This window comes from Mytilus galloprovincialis, chromosome 9 (assembly GCF_965363235.1).
Source record: "Mytilus galloprovincialis chromosome 9, xbMytGall1.hap1.1, whole genome shotgun sequence".
Classification (NCBI taxonomy): Eukaryota; Metazoa; Mollusca; class Bivalvia; order Mytilida; family Mytilidae; genus Mytilus; species Mytilus galloprovincialis.
The window spans coordinates 39,386,757-39,408,073 of record NC_134846.1 but is presented as its reverse complement, the minus strand read 5'-3'; the positions used below and the strand labels follow the sequence as shown (position 1 = coordinate 39,408,073).

Sequence of the window (21,317 nt, the reverse complement as noted above, 5' to 3'; positions counted from 1 at the left end):
TCCACAAGTTTCAAAGAGTTTAAATGTACAATTATAATATCAAAATTACTTAGTACCTTTAAATTTAGAAAAAAAAGTATTTTTTAATATTGAATCGTTTTTTTTAATTAAATTTGTTTGTTAAATTTGATACAATACATGTATTTAATTTTTGTCATTTGATATTTTTTTTACGCCAATATTCCGGACAGCGGTTAAAACATCCTAGCTAATATAATCCTCAAAGATAAAGCTCAGATAGCTTCGATGTGCATGCTGAGACATGTCGTAAGTCGGTCCTTACATTATCATAATTTCTGTCCTAAAAATGTAATCTTATAGGACCATTCTTTGAACAATTTCGATAAACCTAGTTCTCATAATGTTATTATTTAACAAAATATTTTTATTTAAATGAATGTCTTTTGTTTACTCGCATTTATATTTTAGGCATTAATCTTAATGCCTGCACACATTTTTCAGGATTTAAGTTTAAATCCTAGGATTTAAGACTAATGCCTAACATCATTTAGGCATTAGACATACTGCCTAGCTAGGCGTTAGGTTATTGCCTAGGATTTAAACTTAATGCCTAATTTCACTTATTGCCGCTAACATATATATACTAGTTCACTCTTGGCTGGAAGTAAACTGTGCACGAGTGGATACATTGCCCCGTCAACTATTGCGTGAAAATACAACAGTTGGAAGAATAGGATTGGACAGGTGTAAAATGTACCATCACCATATATGATATCTACAGCTGATAAGTGTGTTAGATTCTTTTGCGTACTGAAGATTAGCATACGCCCTACTGTGTTGTCGTTTGCTTGTGGATTATTGGTCCAAGTAATTATATTTTTAGAGTATACTGTTATTCCACATCTTAAGATTATACTTGGTTATAATATTATTTGTATCATGATTTGTTAGTACAGCAGACAATTTTTTAAGGTTACAAATTGATTTTTTTTAAATGATAAATCTAACTCAAGTCTATTCATCATGATGTTTCTTTATTTTTAAGTACAATTTCAAACAATTTTGAAATAAATCTAACTCCAATCTATTTATCATAATTTTTATTTATTTTTAAGTATTTCTTTGATGAAAAAAGAAACATTACAAATAAACAAGATATTATACATAAACAGTCACTGTGTACCAACTATTGTATATCAAAAATTGAGACTGAAAGGTATGAAAGTCTTTTAGTTGAAAATAGAATTTGTTATAACAGAATTTGTAATGAAAATCTTTTAATTGAAGATGAAAAACATGTATTAATGAATTGTCCTTTGTATGAAGATTTGCGTTGTTATTTGTTTTATCAAGCAACTCTATTTAATGTTAATTTAATGCAACGGTCTGATGACTATAAATTTATATTTTTATTCACAGATGAAAATATGTACTTTTATACTGCCAAAATCTGCAATGACATTTTATTTCTAAAGAAAATGTATTTTATATAGCTACTTTTAGTGTAAATAATGTAAATAAATTTTAGATAGTCTCTCATAACCCTTTTAGAGTGGCTCTTGTATGTTTTATGATGTTGTTTTACCAAAGGAGTAGGTTCAGTAAGACCCCTTTTTGGCCTCAAAATATAGCAGTTTTAGAAAATTGTGAAAATGTAATCGTTTAGATATTTATTGCAAAGTAAAATGCTTCTGCTACATAAAAATGGGCTGTTTTTGACAAAACAATGCACATATATCGGGTACTAGCATCATTAAGTCATGCTAAATTACTGAAATTTTCACAATTGTAGCATTTTAGTTAAATTTTAGACGGTTTCCGTCTGAAATGAAAGTGGCCGCATTCGTGTTCATTCATAATATTGAAATGTAAGTTGTATTTGATGATAATACATAATATATATAAAGGTTGAGGATGAACACGGATGCGGCCACTTTCATTTTTGACAAAAATCATCTGAAAAGTGACGATTTTTGGCATATTTGATAGATTTTTCCTATTTAAGCTTGAATCGGGGCGTTTTAAATGACTTATTAAGTTAATATCTTCCCCATTAACTAATTGAATCAATTGAAATAGACACTTAAGTGTTTAGAAAGTGTCTAAAATCTTACGTTAGATGAACTTGAAAATTGAGGCCGAAATCGGCCCTTACCGGACCTACTCCTTTTGTATGTTTTATATAATGAAGAGGTGGGACTTAAAAAAAATATTGTCTTGTCTTTTCTTGTCTATGTTATGCATTTAAAAAAAAAAATACAGGTAAATCTTAGATGAAATTCTAATCAACCTAAAAACCAATTATTTATCAAACATCTATTATTATATGCAAGTGGGAATAGAAGGAATAGTATTTTTAAAAAGTAGGAATAGGAGGAAGACACCGTGTATATACAGTGTAGTGTAGAGTTGATATAGGAGTGTAGTGTTACGTACTTTTAATTCAATCATCAACTATATTTGTGTACCTATTCACGAGGATATCTATTTCCTTTTCGATCACAGTTCAGGTTACGTAACTATATGTCAATCGAACTATAGGAAATAATATGAATAGTCAATATATTACTTCAATGATCAAAGCCACCACTGCAACGTATATGTACTTTTGAAATTTTATTTCTTTAAAGTTTGGATAAATTTTGAATATCTTAGTTTTTCCATAAGGGCTACGTGCAAAGTATTTATATATAATTCAAACAATTGTAATTTATTTACTTTATCTGTTTATCTTAAGAATTAAATTGTTATTGTTGGAAAGGAAAATTTGTTTTAAATATTTGAATAATGTTAAAGCTGTATTGCCATCCAAGTGACGAAAATGGCCAGATACGAGTCGTTGCACCCTTTTTAATATTCATTTAAAATATGAGTAAAAGAAGCAAGTTCTTTGAAAAGATCATGGATTCATTTATAATACCACGTATGTCTCATATTTATTTTTATATACAAAAGCAAAAGACACAAAATATCTCAAAATCATGTGAATATTTGGTATCTTAAATTTGGTTAGCTCTACCTTTTACATATAAAACAATTATACACAATGTAAAACACATTCATACTAGGCTTATAAGTTGTATTATGAAAGGTTGCGTACAGGAGCATGGGTGGAACCTTGCGAATCTTTCGCTTTCATCCAGTCTATGCTTAGACAGATCTTTTTTAACTTAAATTTCTGATTCCGTTTGAAACTTCCATATAACTCCTTGACACAAAGTATTACAGCTAAAGAGAAAGCGCGATATAATAAGAACTTACCTCATATTGTCACGTGTATTTTAAAACGAAGCTAGTTTAACACCGTCACGATTTATATATACGGGAAATTATATACACAATATTTCCTTCACATTGTTTTTAATTTCATTTTGTATCCCGTATATATAAATCATGACGGTGTAAAATTAGCTTCGTTTTACAATACACCCATAAGATTTTAACGGATACTAGACAGTACCTGTTTAAAATATTTCGATTTACACCTTTAAATGGACAACTCTATAATTGACTAATTTTTCACGATATAAATCATTTGTTTACAGGTTTTTTTATTCAATCATTTCTAGTTTTCAAGGTCACGCATCATGTATATTTAAATGCTAATTTGTTGTCATTTGTTCATCAGTTCAAAGCTAATTACGTTTTTTTTTGTACAGAACCTGTTTTGATTACATAAATATGACTTAACACAGTGGGTTAAAGTTAAATGTACTTTTGAGTCCTTTAAGTAATAATTATGGAAATAGTATTAAAAAGGAATAATTTAGAACACTATAAATTTAATTGTTCAAAACAACAATATGTATGCTCACAACTTCACTTATCTATATAGCTATAAAACTATATTTTATTGCATTTCGACTCGTTGAGTGAATTATATTTTTTCGCAACATAAATAATAAATAAAAGCAGCTAACTTTGATCCTTATTATTTGAAAAGAGAGTAATTTAGGTCGTAGAGGTTTAATTTGTAAATTCATATTTTATGCTGTGGAATAAAGAATTTACGTAGTTAATGGGAGGCTTAATTTCAGGCCCTTTAAAACATAGTATACTAGTTATATCATTATATATATACTGAAGAAAATACTCTGTCTGTCATCATGGAATTATTGTATTGTCAGTATAATACTTCCATGCTCTGATTAAAAAGAACTGTCCAATTCTTACTATTTGTTCGAAACAGAAACAGAATAGTACGGTGATTCGCACCGTAAAGTATTTAAATATCGAAATTTTTTCCGTATTCATGCAGTCTTAAGCAATATGCTAATGTTAAAAATTTACCTATACTTTTTTAAGAAAAAAAATCGCCTTAGAGGAACAGATAATATACAAACAAATCTACATTGTAAATATAAGAAAATTAATACGAACTTTAGACTGAGATCGTTGCCTGTGCATAGATGGCATTTTTCTGATTATACCTACACGAAGGATTAGATTTAACATCCCCATTCCGGCCGGGCATGTCTACATATGAATACACCCCGCTCTGCCAAACGGACGTCCCTAGAGAAGTTAAAGTGACTATTTTTTTATAACCCATACAATCCTTAGGGTTGATGTTATCTATTTTTGTTGTGTGTAAGCGATATCTAAATATAAATCAAAACATTCAGAAGTATACAATATTTTGATTACAGGTTTAAATATTTTGCATGAGACGTTGATTTTAAGAAAGACCAGTAAAAATAAAGAAAGGCAGGAATATAGAGGAGAGAGAGAGAGAGAGAGAGATGGCCAAAAATATAAATCAACAAGTTAAACCACTACGACCTAAATTTATCTCTTTTCAAAGAACAAGGATCAAAGTCAGCTATACTTTTATTTATTATTAATGTTGCGCAAAAAACGAATTAACTATAAAAGAGGAACGAAAGATACCAAAGGGACAGTCAATATACGCAATGAGTCGAAATGCAATAAAATATAGATTTTATATATATATATAGCTTTATAGATATAATGAAGTTGTATAAGCATAAACATTAAAGTATATCTATATTTTTTCAACACAAAATTGAAAACTAAATGACATAATAGAAAATATAAGAATATTAAGCTAAATTAATTCATCTCTTGGAATTCCTACTTTTTTTCAACAAAATATCACAAGTATGGGTTAAAAAAAGAATGGTCTTAATATAGAATTGAGAATTGAAACGGGGAATGTGTCAAAGAGATAGTAACCCGACCAAAGAATAGAAAACAACTCAGGGCCACCACTGGGTCTTCAACGCAGCACCCGGAGGCTCCCTTCAGCTGGCCTTAAACAATCATGTATACTATTTCAGCGTATATACCACACTAAACTCCGAAACATATCAATGAACCAATTGCACGTCTCTTGTGGAAGTGAGGGTAAAATATACACGTCGTTATATCTACGCAATATATCGTTTTCCTGATGCAATTAGGACATACTGACTGAACTATATATCATATAGACTTTCACATGTACATATTCCACAAACTTCCTAAATACGATTTTCCGAAGATAACAAATACAATTAAAGTATATTCACAAATCCTATGTATTAGTGGCTGATTATCTACAGTTTAGTAATTGTTAGGCTTTGAGAGGTTGGATGGCGTAGTATTTTGTGTTGTTCATGTTTCAGCCTTTTTCAGGGGAGGGGGGTATGTATATACATTTACAAAAAAGTAAATCAAATGGCCTAAAGTTTCCTTTCAACGATGGGTTTTATAAAATGAGTGATAGGTTCAGCGATCTTGAGAGAAAATGGGTGTTTACTTAGATAAGTTTTAAGGTTAAAAACTTTTTCAAAGCTCTTTTCTGGAAAAAAAAATTGTTTCCAGTAAATAGTTTATACAAAGTAAATAGTTTTTGAAACTACTGATCCGGTAATAGTATTTTTTAAAGACGGTTTTTTAAGATAATACAAACTGAAGTATGATAAATGAAATTACTTTGATGTTTGTATAAAAAGGAAGTCAGCATAAAATAACTATATCAAGACGAAAAATTCTGTGTTTTATTTTATTTGTATTTTATTTATTTTTACTTGTTTGCTGTGTGTTCTGACCTTAAGCCAATTCTGTGGATGTTCTGATCAATATCGAATGACACATATTAATCAGAATTCCTTTGATAAAACAAAATTGCTAGTTGTACCTACCTTTGCGAGTAAACGGACCAAAACATCTAATACATGTATGAAGTAATAATAAAAACATTTTTAAATCCCAAATATTTTAAGAAATGGAATTAAATTGTTCTTTCTTCAAATCCACTCGACATCAGTTTTATCATAATTTTACTTAAACTGATTCTGAATAATTATAAAATCATTGCTATAACTCTTTCAGATAAAGAAAAATATATTGTCTAAACATTAAATTTATTGTTCATATCAATCATTTTGAAAGCACGTTTACAGTGTTTCTTATGCATAAACGACATATGCTAACTACGATAACCAGACTCAAGCTAGCAAACAATAAGCCAGCGAACAATAAGATGCATTGATATCAAGATGTTATCGGGTTTTATATTTCTTTGATGGTCTTTATTTATTAGAATCAGAATGTGTAATTTATCTTTAAATCATAAAAATTAATGATAAATGATATCTTATTGTGTCTTTTTACAATCATATATAATATAATGAAAATATATTTGTGTGGTGTTGATATCACAATTCAATATTATAAGGGTGGTCTGAGTCTTTTGTAGACGAAACGCGCGTCTGGCGTATATACAAAATTTAGTCCTGGTATCTATGATGAGTTTATTCAGTAATTTATCACAAATATTGATATCGTCGTTTTCAGCATTGATCTCAAAATTGAAAATCAGTGATTGGATTACACGCGACTGCTGAAGATAATATTACACGCACTTCCGTACGCACATAAAATGACAAGCGCATTGCAATGGCCGGACAAATAGCCCTAGCACTATTCGTCCGGCTAGCCACTCCGTTTCTTTTAACACAAAATAGAACACTAATTGACAACATAGTAAATATAAGCATACTAAGCTATATAAATTCATCTCTTGGAAGTCACTACTGATTTTTTTAAACAAATTCTCGCAAATATGGGTTAAATAAAAGAATGATATAAATATACAGTGGAGTCCCCGGTGTCCGCGCGGCCGGTGATGTCGCGCATTACCTGATTTCGTCATATCAGCAATGTTACACAAATAGAAACGTTCTTTTGATTATTTTAGTATTCCGAAGGTACAGAAAAGATTAAAATTGATAAGTTCAAGAGTAAATTTAAAACTGCAATCCAATGATTAACTATATTTAGTAGTGTTGTCAAATGGTACAGTTTTGCCTAACCGGTTACTCGGATCATCGTTCGACCGATTAACCGGTTAACCGGTACTTTAAGTTGATGTGTGAAGACCTTATCTATAGTACCCTACACATGTACGTTTTTATAATACGATGAATTGAAGTTGCTCATTTTGCATTATAAGGCTTGTTTGTGAGGATTCCTGGCAAAGTTTGACTTTTTATAATCCAATACACCGTACCTACTATGGCGATTGTAATAACTTCAGATTGGAAAATAAAAAAAAACGTTCTTGATCTCGTCGAACTGAAAATGTCTGAAACCGATGATTCTTTCATTTTATCTTGATGTCTCAAACAATAATGTGGAGTGTTTCAATTTGAATAAATTAAGCCTGTTACCTGAATTGTACCATCAAGTATACGTATTTTACATTCAAGTTGATTTGCATTTCACAATTTTTGAGTTGGCATTTCGTTTAATTAAAAGTATGAAAAAGCCTTGCACGTTCAGAGGTAGGTCTATGCAATATTAGATCAAAAATAAAATAATGAAGTAAATCGTGAAATTTAATCGGATTACTCATTTAAAGTTACTGTTTTAAAACATGTATACTAATTATGGTTACTTAAGATCTTGCCCCGAGCTGATAGACATGTTGATTAAGTTCTAATTACTTTTATTTTTTGGTTTACCAATAGCAATCAATATACTGGACAATTGATCTGTCAAGTCAATCACCACGACGATAATTTTTAAATATTACATAATTATTTAATGATTTCAATACACATTTTTATCAAATCTATTGAAATTCTATAGAAGTCCGGTTAACCGGTTAGCGATTTTGGTATTCGATATTCGGTCCTTCCGACGGTTAACCGGTTAACCGGTTAACCGTTGACAACACTAATATTTAGCCAATTTCCATTAAATGAAAATACATCATCTAATAACATTTGTTTCATTGATATCAAATTTATCAGATTGAATTCTTTTTTTGATCTGCATCCTAGGCAGTCTATTTGGTTCAAATTCAACAATATTTTGTGGCATAAAATCTTTTCGTTATTCAAAATGGGCTATTATTTTTAGAAGGCATGCACGAAATCACCGGACATTGATAGAATTCTCAAAACAGGGGTTTCCCTAATTTTAAACACCAATTACACAAAACCTTAAGATTGAAACCATACATACAGAAGATTTTATGAAATAAAAGTATGTTATGAATTTGTTCACACAATCACTACAAAAGTCAAAAAGTCTGAAAAGACCAGTTTTTGTCTGAATTTGCATGAATTTTTACTCGACATTCTTGATTTGTCCAAATAATTTTAAAAAGATCTTGACACTGTATGAATTTGTCTCATAAGGTTCTTAATTTTTCTTGACAATTGTCTTGACAGTATGAACATTGTCTTAAAATTTCTCGACACTTCCTGTATCATCTGATAAGAGTCTGGATTAGTCTCTACCAATTCTTGACTGTCTTAAATTGTCTCGATCTGTCTTGACATATTCTTGACATTCTTAATAATGTCTCGATCTGTCTTGACACATTCTTGACATTCTTAATAATGTCTGAATATGTCTCGACACATTCTTGACAGTCTTAAATATGTCTTGACACTATCTCAACAATATAAATTTCGCCTAAAAATGTGAACAGACTTATTCTGCACTGTTTGTGACATTCTTTTGCTGTTATATACTTATTATGGCTAAACTAAACTTTGAAGAATCAAGGATTAATTTTGTGTAGTAAGATACCCTTTTGGTGCAACTTAGTTGGAATACCCTGAATAATTCCCCATGTAGTTTGATTTGATTAATTTTTATTAAACGTTTAATTAATTGTTTTCACTTGGAATATAAGTTGAAGTTGCTGACAAACAGTATTTAGATTTTTGCCATTCTCAAAACTGCCAGTCAAATTTGCTTTACTAAAATAGGTTTCTATCAGGCAGTTTTAAAATGTGACCATGCGTCTCTTTTGGACCCCAAAATTCATCTTTTGGGTTTGTGTGGCTGAAATAAGAGTGGATGGGCTTTCGTGAAGGTCGAAGAATTAGTTCCCATCTTGATTCAAAAACCTTGTTCATTTTTTAGGACAACTTAAAAAACATTTTTTATTCTAATTTGAGTGTTGAATTTTATAAATTTTTAACAAAAATAAATACTTTTTATAACTGACCTTCCGGAAAAGAAAAAAATGTTAAGATCTATATTATGCATGTCTGTTTGGGATCCATTTCATAAGGCCAATGATTTCTGTAGAAAATGCACCCATTATAAATACATTTTTTTTATCATTCCTGGGGTAGATAATACTTTTCTTTTAATCTTTGGGAAATATTCAATTTTCAATTCATTTTTTTCATCAAAATGATGATTTTCATTTTCATTAATTTTCGTCTATGAACAAACTTTTTAAATTGTAGTGGCATGGTCGGTCAATTGATAAGTTGTATGGCTTATTACAGGTAAAGCAGTAATTTCTATTTGACAGTTGCGTGTACTCTGGGGGTGTGGAATACCTTAATTTTATGTGGAACATCCTGTCCATGTGTAATACTTAATATATATTCCAACAGATGACATTACACAATTTTTCTTCTGTTAAATGAATGATTTGTATATCGTCATAATTTGCTATTAATATATAAACCACATTTTGGTACAATAATTTTTTACAATATAAACATTTAATATTATGAATGTAGAATAAAATATGTTTACAGTATGATTGGTTTTAATCATTTAATTTATACGATTTAGGAATCAAAATTTGTAATTATTTAAAAACTCAATTTTAAATGTTGTATATCAACACATCCAAATTTAAATTATATTAAACATTAGATTTAAACTCAGAGCTGTCAAGTAAATTTAAGACACAATTCAAAATGTTTAGAATATGTCAAGCCATACTGAGAAAAAATAAGAATGTCGAGAACATGTTGAGAAATTTCAAGACAGTATTTAAATGTCAAGAATTTGTCAAGAAATTTTAAGACCATATTCAGAATGTCAAGAATATGTCAAGTAATTTGCATACACATTTGATATAAATGAGAATTTGTCAAGAAAAATTAAGACACAAGTCATACTTTTGGAGAATGTCGAGTAAAAGTTAATGCAAATCAAGACAAAAACTGGTCTTTTCAGACTTTTAGACTTTTGTAGTGAATATTATCCGATTAATTTTTTTATGAGTTTAATAAAGTGAAGTCAAAACACTTAGGTGCGCGGATACACCGGACTGCACCGTAGAATTAAAAATTGTATCGGCGATTGTGTCAAAGACTCCGGAACCTGACCAAAAAGTAGAAAACAACCAAAGGCCACGGGGTCTTCAACGCAGCGAGAAAATTCCGCAGCCGGAGGCGAACTTCAGCTTGCCCGTAAACAATCATGTAAACTTGTTCGATCAGCGAAAAGGAAACCACACTAAACTAAGAAACATATCAATGAACCAATTGAACGTCTCTTGCATGTGGAAATTAGGGTGAAAGATACACGTCATTATATCTACGCAATATTTCGTTTTCCGTTTGCATGAGGACATACTGACTTTGAACTATAATTATCATATAGACTTTCAAATATTCCACAAAACTCCTGAATACGACCTTACGAAGATAAAACATACAATCAAATTAAATTGAACAATTTTTTGGTATTTGTGGCTGATTTCCTACAGTTTAGGAATTATAAAGGTATAATAGGTTGGGTGTCGTAGTGTTTGGTATTTTTCATGTTTCAGCTTTTTTTTTTTAGGAAAGGGGGGTATTTCTATATATTTACAAAAAAAAGTAAATCAAAAGTGCTAATGTTTCTTTCCAACGATTGCTTTTATTGTATTATTCGTTCAATCCCATAAAGTGAATGAAATACTTTCAGAGATCTAGAATATGATGCACTTTGTAAATACAGCTGTTTCACAAACAACGCCTCTTTTGTGGAGACATATAATATTCATAGATATTTTGTTTTGTTTACGTACTGGTTCCACGTTATGATAAGTGATTTTGAATAATTATAAAATAATTGATATAAGTCTTTTTGATGAACAAAAATATATTGTCTAAGCATGCAGATTATTGTTAATATAAATCAATTTGGAAGTGGAAGTACTTTTACAATATTTTTTATTCATAAACGACATATGTTAACTTTGATAACAAGATGTCATCGCGTTTTATATTTCTTTGATGGTCTTTATTAAATAAAATCATAATGTGTTATTTATCATTATTATGAAAAAGATGATAAACGATCTATTATTATGTCTTTTTATAATGAAAATATATTCATACCCATGTCATGTTGCTTTTCGAATACATAGGTGTGAATTTCAGATGTACTACTGATCAGGCATTTCGACTGCGATCACATTCTTATGTTGTCATAAGAATAATTCCTTGATTTCCTATTTAGTTGATGTTCTCGAAAGGGCAGCGAGATTCTGTTCTACTGGGGAGTCGTGAAATTCGTGGTGTGTTACTCATCTTTAATCCAATGATATATCATAATCTTCATACGATAATGGATTGGTCAATGTCTTCTCTCACTCTTAAACATGAATACATATGATTATGTTTCTCGTTTCTCATTTTTTATATATTTTCCTGTTTGAATGGTTTTACATAAGTAATTTTTGGGGCCCTTATATATAGCTTGCTGTTCGGTGTGAGCCAAGGCTCCGTGTTGAAGGCCGTACTTTGACCTATAGTAGTTTAGTTTTTTTTATAAATTTTGACTTGGTTGGAGAGTTGTCTCATTGGCACTTATACCACATCTTCTTATATCTATATAGAAAATTGGCTATACATGGCCATTTCCGTTTCCAACTACTGTCAAGATCAAATGTCAATTTTTAAAAGTGAACTCAAAGTTGGGGATTTTTTGGACAAAGATAGACAAGGTTAAAAGAAAATCGCAAACACAACACAAAGTATAAGTCAAATGCAAAATTAACACACTACAAAATAGGGGTGACTTCAGGTGTTTTGGATATGTAACACATTTTTGCTGTACTCGTGGCAACCGTCTTGTTGCTGACGACTAGAAAGTAAAATCTGAAGATAAGGTACAAAACAACAAACACGAAAATCATGCACATACGAAGAAAACGTCACGGGATTGTGGCTACAAAATTGGAGCGCATCCATAATTATACCTGCGACAAGTTATTTAGTAACGGTTGTAGTCCCACTTATATGGATCCAACGTCTTGCTAAATTTCAACCGAATGAGACTTGTCTACCTATTTGTACTTGCATGTAGATTAGAATCTGCTTACTTTTACGGAGCATCATAGATCAACCCCGGTTTTTGATAGGGTTCATCATGTTCATGTTGCTCATCGGTTTTTAGTTTTCTATATATAATAAAGGAGATGTGCCAATGATACATCTATCCTCTAAAGTTCAAATCAAGTGGATGTAAGCAATTATGGTTTTTTTTTTGTAGACTGTTCTTTGCTTACGTACTATTATCCATTTTTTTAATGACAATGTCGACTTGTCTTCGACATATGAGTCTGAATGTCCTTTATGTATCTCTTTTTATAGATACACACTTATTTGCTGGTTATTTATACAACAGCATGTTAATTGTCCCTCTCGACAGCAACTATTCCCCTTCGTTTCACGTCATAGCCAATAGATATATATTATAATTCTTTAATAGGAAATATAATACCGAACATCTTAACCAAAATGTCAAAGTTCTGGAAATTGTTCAACAGAGAAAGAAAAACATGGAAAAGTTGTTTGACTGCATACATTCACATGTTGATGAATTAAAGTTAAAATACTTTTTTTATTTTATTTTGAAGAATATTGTTGATTAGGAACGGTCATGGAAAAAGTCAGGACAGTCAAAATGTATTGCTTGTTAATTGTCAAATGTAAAGATTGTTTGTAACTTATCTAGAGCAGACCTATCATAAGGACTGGTCAACGTACACAGCATGTCTGGATTTCAGTAGACATATCAACAGGACTGATCAAGAAAAAAAGTGTATACGTAATGATGGTTTAATTGGCCTCTAATTAGGTTGTATCCTCGTGGAAGAACAGGTCACAAGCAGCTGTATCAACATAGCAACCTTTTGTCCGTGATGAAAGCTACATTTGAAATGGGTTTGCTCTAACTTTCGTGATCTCGAAACTTAAAAGTTATAATAAAATTAACGGTACCAATTTTCTTGCACCAGATGCGCATTTCGACAATACATGTCTCTTCAGTGATGCTCGTGGCCAAAATATTTGAAATCCAAAGCTTATATAAAAGATGAAGAGCTATAATCCAAAAGGTCCAAAAAGTGTAGCCAAATCCGTGAAAGGAATCAGAGCTTTGCATGAGGGAGATACATTCCTTAATTTATAATAATTTCTATCATTTTGTAACAGCAAATTTTAATAACACAAAAAATCTGTATTTTCATGCCAGTACCGAAGTACGCCATTCACGTACGTCCGTACAAAAACAGAACATTGTATAGCGTACAACAAAAATACGAGTAAATGCTAAACAGCACTTTACAATGAGTAGGTTTAAAATGGCACATTACATTCCAATCAAATGAATATAAGCCCATAAGAATCCTTTTTTTTTTAGAAAACCTTTCCTGTAATCGTTGTGATGTTGTCAGGACATTGTACAAAATGTAGCTTTTTTTCTTACCGTGAATAGCAAAATAAAAAGACGGCATGTTTATTTACCCTATAATTGATTTTTCAACTATGAAGAACTGACAGTAGGAACAGGATACCTAAATTATATTAAAAAAATTAAGCAAATGGTCAGCAAAAAGTTTAAATTTGCTAAAAAATATAGAGTAATGATTTTTACAACTGTATGACAGTTTTTATATCACTGAACTCAATTTTCGTTTTAGGTCTGATGTACGAACTTTCAACTTTTAAAGCTAAGATTTTTTCGTTATTTGTTTCTCTTTCTGTTGAATTTACTGAGATTTTGATGTAATTTCGGTAAACAGTATGTTAATACTTGAATTATAATTTTAAATATACTCAAGTCTTATGTCTCTACTCTTATCAATGAACTAATGAACTTAGTACTATAGTATGCAACTATTTGTAATTTACCCATTACCGTGTTTTACTCCTTAGCACTACTTGTATACCTCAATATGCGTAACTTACTATGCGGTTGAATGGAATTGATATAGAACGCAAAATAAAATTCAAAATGTACAGATAATACTATCTTACCTTAAGTTGTCATATTGATAAACTATATGTAACATGTAAAAATTAGAGGAAGTAATCGATATATCAAATCACATGTTATACAATGGAACATCGATAAAGGATCGTTGTAGATGTGTTAATTAAATCCATAAGTATTTATATTCTCGAGTGTTTTGCAAACTGTAAATTCAGTCAAATTATTCAGTGTTTTACTACATGTATATAGAAAAACTGTGATAAAGGTATAAAAATGTGTTAATTAAATCCATGAGTATTTTCGTGAGTGTCATTATGATATATTCTTTGTTTTACGTTAAAATTATAATGTTAAGGAGCCTGCATGTTACTTAAGCAAATGCAGTTTTAACTTAGGTCAATTATTATGTCTTTACGTTTGGACTTGGAAAATGTTACGTAAGCAAAACATTTTTCGCTTAGGTCAATTATTATACCTTTAAGTTTGCACTTAGAAAAAAATCTTCCGTTTATCAAAATGTCCTATTAATAATGATAAATTTATTTATCATTGAGGCCTTTCGACAAACATGGCATGTATATTCCGGGGAGTAGACTGGAGCAAATGGTAACCTTTCCGGAACACATGAGTTCAACCCCCGTTTTTAAGTTGTGTGTGCTGATTAATCTTTTTCAGTGTATGTTTTGCGGACTGTTTGTTTGGGGTTTTTTTTCTCTTTGTTTTGTTGTTGTTGAATTGTGTGCCTTTCTTTGACTGGGGAATTTAGATTTTCCACAAGGAATTCATTATCTTTTCTCATATCGAAATTTTGCAAAAATCTATTAAATATTAAGAAATGTATAACTTAGTATTATTGGTTGATTTTTTATTGACATTTTATACCTTATATGGTTTATTTCATTGATGAATGATATTGTCATTACCCTATATGTAGATTCTTCTTTGATAATTTATTAAATAGATTTACGAAGATAGCACATTTAGATTGACTGTTCTATTGATTGCTTATTGGCGTTTAAAGTAATTTCAGCACTAATGGTTATATCGTGGCGAAAAGATAACCACCGATCTCGTCAGGAAAACTATGACAACTCTAGTTAGTTAAGAATGTTCGCTTCTCTTGTTTTTAATTTTTGCCAGATAATCGGAATCCACTTGTTTTATCCATGTAGTGCCTTTAAAAAAAATTCCCACTAACCCCTACTTTTCTTTTCATAAAATTATTACATATAGTTTTAAAAGCCACATTTCAAAATCTTCATAGTTTTTGAAATAAAAATGTATGAAAAGTCTAGAGAGAATCATTTCCCGCCAAATTATCAATGACTCATATCTCCAAAGCAAGCACACGATGCACCTTAATTTTTATCTACTTTTTTAGTTTCTTTATGTATATGCTATCAATTTATTACGGTCTTTTGAAAAGCTTGTTATTCTGAAACAAAGTAGCGAACATTCTTAAGGTCGGAGTCAAAGGCACTAACCACGTGTGCACTCAAAACCTCAGTGTTGACAGGCTAGTGATACTGTAGATGAACTATTTAGACAACTGCTATGTGATAGCCTGTTATTTTATGTATTTTGTATATTTTTATATTCTTAGTAATTGATATTAGTACATATTTGAATAAAGTTATATCGTTAGCTTATTAATTTCATTCTGTAATTAAGGATTAGTATTATGTGTTATTCTATTTTAACTTATTGACATGGACTATTGACGGACGAATTCTATTCTTATGCTTTGGTAAGTCTGATTTCACTGTAGTTATTACTTTATTTTCACGGTTGATTTGAGCGCTTTCGGACATTTCTTCTATTGGTCAGTACTTTTGGCGGTTTAATTCTTTTGTTCTATATCTTATGGGAAGACATCCTGTGGTCAACACATATTTTACCTGTCTGCAAATAACAATCTTTACAATAACAATTATGTGATTTGGAGTTTCATAAATAAGGTCAGTCCTATATCTTTCTTTATTAATTATGCAATAACTGTCTAATAGTTCATATTTTACACGTATGCATATTGAGATTGAATGTCGAGAACGAGATGTAAATTTCATAACAAAACATATCGTAAATGTATATTAAAACATAAGAAGAGTCGAATTTTACGATCATATAAATTAATGCTTCAATAATCTATTAAATCTGGTATAATGATTTGAAGATAAAGTTTACATATAAATTGAATGATTGCGAGTGTCGAGTGGACCGAAAGAATGTTGTAATGATTAAAGGTAAATCGAATTAAAGTAAATCGATATAAGAACTAAAAATAGATATCTAGGTTGATATTGATTTTTACTATAAACAATAAACATTGCTTAACAAAGATTTATAATAAAATATTTTTGTTATACAGGTATATTTAAACCTTACTGTATTAAAGATGTAGTGTGTAATATGGTTTATATGGAAATGTGCCACTTGCACGATATGTGAGGTAAGCTAAGTGTATTTGTATTCTTGTTTCGCTTAGCTTTAGTTTTTAATATTTGCTTTGCTTTTATTGTTACTTTTTGTGATTAGTTGCTTTTTGATTTAACAAGCATGCAGCTTACGTTTTTTTGTCGTTTATATTATCAACACAAGTATTGCTCAATAGACTTTGGTATGAGACAGCATATTATGAGAACATGTACTATAATAATTTAAAGTCGAATTAGTATAACTGTAATTGAGACAAGTAATTGCTATGGTATCCACATTATATATTTTTGTGATCAGATACATGTGTATGCAGCTAAATAAGTTTGTATGATAATGAATTACGAACATTAGTTTTAATTATTATTACTTAATAAACAGATTTATCTATCTGTATCTTATAAGTACATTTATATTTTACAGGGCTTTATTTACATTGCCATATAGTATTGAACTTCGTTAGTCTGAAATAAAAGTTACAAAACCGTATTCAGAAGTTTAGTTATTATTTACTAAAAGCTACACCGAGGCCCCACGTGTTTTATTTAAAAGTAGTAACATAATTCTCGTTCACGACTGTTTATTGTCATACAAGGTCTTTTATAGTAGCTTAACTCAAATGCTTAATGTCCTCTTATATGCTTTCAAAAAAATACTTTTAATAGTGCACATATATTCAGTATCTTATTTTTGATTCCTTATATTGTACGTTATATCAGTATTTAAACACATTTTACACAACAATATACAATATTTGTAGCGGAAGTATTACTTTCGCAGAATCAACTATGGTTACGACTATCACATCTTCAAGGATGACGTAAATCTTAGGTCTGTATACTTTTAAACTTGATTGCAATTGAAACAAATAGAAACAGATACGAAAAAAATAAAATAAACATTTGAAACAATTTATAATAACAGTCATATGGAAGCCGAATGCAGCCAATTTTGCGTTTTTCGTGTTTTCGATTTCACGTGTTTTGCCTTTGGGCTTCCGTTTGTGATCGGACCATTAATTAGGGAGCTACCATTTGATTTTTATGGGGGGGAAGCCAAAAAAAAAAGGCAGGATGACAATTTATGTAAAAGTCAGGATTAACTGATAAAAAAGGCAGGACCGAATAGAGTGAAAAATAAAAAGGCAGGATAGAGATTATAACTAAAAACATGCAAGACAACTTTATTCATCCTAGCCCCCCCCCCCCCCTAAAAATCAAATGGTATCTCCCTTAGGCCTTTGGTAACACCACATATTTATACGTTTTATGGTAATTCCCATAATCTTTAGAAAAAGGAGGGGCATGACAGGTTTAATAGAAATGTTTTACCAACTTCCAAAGCAAGGTCTTCTGCTCTCTTAACTATCCCAAAGTCCTGATTGCCGAGTTTATGAGCTTCGATCCTTGCTTGGAAGTTGATATTGTACATTCAGAGGTGATTCTAATTTATCCATATTCTTATATTTCGTCATTTTATGTATAAGTAAATGAGGATCAAGAACTAAATAATCGTAATACCAGCATTAGAATTTAAACAATTATTGTTCATATTTCTATAACTGTCATTTGATTAACTATTTCACTCCTTTAAATCGAAATGCTAAAATTTGAATTTCTCGAATTCCGATTTTACGACGTTTTGTCTCTTAAGTGTTTATCCGAACCTTTGTAAATTAGATTTCCAAAAAAATAAATAAATGTAGACAATGTATAGAATAAGGATCATATATAAATAAAAATGAAAACACAGTTTAATGTATGAATTATTACTTTCATTGATCTTGTTTTTAATCTCAAATATAAATACTTTGTAAAATATAAAACAAATAATGTACTTTTTGTGTTATTAAATTTGTACACATTTAATTTACGAACACATGTTCATTTATTTTTCAAACATATTTACAATATTGTGATGTGTAATCACTCGACCACATCTTGTTTATGTTTAACTTTACCCAGAGGCTGTACACGATCTAAATAAGAAATTGATAATCCAGATCATGATTACAAATGTACCCCAGAAATATTGGTTAAATATGCAATTTACTGAGACTTTTACTTTGTAATCTACAGTAAAGCCCTGCTCTGAAGATCCTGGTCAGGTGCGGATTTTTGAAAGGAGAGAGTTATTCACGAGAACTGAATATATAGAGCTGAGAAGAGCTAGGCAAAACATTTTTAGAAGAATCTATGACAAAAAAATCATATAAATTCTTAGGAACATGCTTTTTTATATTAAAAGGGGACTCGCCATCTCCCCCAATGCTGATTACAGTTAAACGCTGGGTGAAAAAAGATTAATGAAAATTTTCAAATTGCATGAAGAATATCTTTTCCAATGGAAGATATAATACTGTATGATAAAAATTTGTTTCTGACAGAATAAAAGGTATGACATATTTGTTCCAACAGTAACATAGATAATAGTATTGTTTATAACAAAGTTTTCCAGGAAACTTCTGTGAGGACAAAGAAATATACATTGACACAGTTGAAATACGTGCAGGTAAACATTTAATAACCGGTTTATTTCATGTACATACAGTTTGACAATCACTTTTACAAGTTATGTGCAAAATATTTGTTTAAAGACATTTTACCTTGTAGAAGCGCCGTAGTCTTTGAGATTATAGCTCATCAAACGAAATTGTACCCTTTTATTGTCGAACTACTTCAATTTTCAAGTTATTGGAGTTATCCGATGCAGTTTGAAGTTTACAACCTACACTAGGTAAGAAACACATAATGTGATGATCTATTTAATATATATATAAGAGGGGGACAGAACGACCCGTTTCTGGTCGTCGGGACTAGGGATTTATATTTGTTTATGATTTGACTTTTTTTTCGCGGGAATTTGGGATTTACCCTTATCGGGCGACTCGGAAATTTATGATTGATTTTTTGGGATTTGTATTGTGTTCACCCCCTCCTACCGCCCCTCATATAAAGATGTGATTAATAAATTCAAATCTTTACTGCCATAACATTACAATAAATGAATTTATTTATCACTTATTTGAACCATATGTTATAATTTTTTAGCAGTTAGTAACTTTTTGTTTACAGATACATATTTATAGTAATTTGCAAATTGGTTTATGGTCGATTACAGTATAAGATGTCTTTACATTGAAAACAGAGGCGGATTTGATCGAGGTACGGAGACATCTTGAAAGGAACAACCTATAATTGTTGTCTGGAAATATTCCAAAGAGAGGCAGGTATTGGAAGTCCCCTTTCTGGTCTTAGTTGTGTATGTATTGATTGTCACTTGATTTAAGGCGAACAATTTGAAAAGAGTAAAATATTGATAAGGTCTATCCAGAACTGATTGGTAATATCTGGTGTCTATCTTCCCTATCCTCTTTTAAAAAATTTACCTACCACTGAAAAGTTTCAAAAACAGGTACATTTGAATAGTTATACATCATGGTGTAAAGCCTTTATCTTTCAAACAAAATTCAGGACCTTAATTCCTTCGCATATATCATTTTTGTATTAGACGTATATTATTGTCCATTTATTTACACATGGTGTCTCAACATTTTAAAGATAGTTTTGTCATTCTTTAATATCCAAAATTCTACCAGTTATGTATGTAATATCTTTGATTTATAAAAGTTGTACGTAAATGACTTACCTTTTACAGCCAATGTTTATTATTTATTAATAGAGCAATATGCTATTCCTATGAGAAAAATTACCATAATTGGAAATGATTGCAAATCAATATCAACAAGTTTCAAATTTCATCTGTTATCATAACGAGATATATATTTTAAACTGTATCACTTACCATGTGGTCACGACATCAGGATACAAGTTTTTTTTATACGTTTTAAAAATTGACGATGATCTACATTATGCCCTTTAACAGACGGAAACAGCTATCATACAATATATTGGGTAGATTTTATACAATAAATTATAAATGATTCTATTCGATTAGTTGAATTGTCTGCCGAGAATTGATTTTTGATTTATATTTCAAATTGATGGAGCAAATGTTTCCTGTGCAATAGAAATAACAAAAAAATAAATATCAAAAACATAAAATAAAATAAAAACATACTGTTTTAAACCAATAATATTGATGAATGTTCAACGTTATTATCAAGATTTGTAATTGTTTTAATTCATATTTCCTTTTTTTAATCATTGGTAATTTTAGTTATTCTGACAGGGAACGTAGTGTTGAAAAGAATCGATGTTTGCCTTGCTACAGGTCAAAATGTATATGCAATCCACCACAAAGGACATAGGGGGTGTTTGGTATTTTTCAAAAAATTGTTCATTATCATTTCTCCCTTTTTTTTTATTGGAATCGGAGGAACATTTACCCGTTTCTATCTTCGACATCTCTTTCAATTACAACTTCTCTGTTCATAAAAATGAACTTGCTGACTATACGATATTGGCTTTGCTCATTGTTGAGGG

General features: G+C 30.3%; 1 protein-coding gene across 3 annotated transcripts in view; it reads right to left on the bottom strand.

Annotated features, from left to right (window-relative positions):
* Positions 1-20,661, bottom strand: part of LOC143044981 (galactoside alpha-(1,2)-fucosyltransferase 1-like) — a 31,716-nt gene extending 11,055 nt beyond the window's left edge. Inside the window, exon 1 of one of the 3 annotated variants that reach the window (XM_076217261.1) lies at positions 20,521-20,661. The gene's annotated coding sequence lies outside the window, so the exon portion shown is untranslated. Of the gene's footprint in view, positions 1-3,222; positions 3,381-14,483; positions 14,537-20,520 lie in introns of those variants that run through there. The other 2 variants (XM_076217263.1, XM_076217262.1) reach the window with 2 other exon arrangements.
* Between the last annotated feature and the right edge of the window lie 656 nt (positions 20,662-21,317).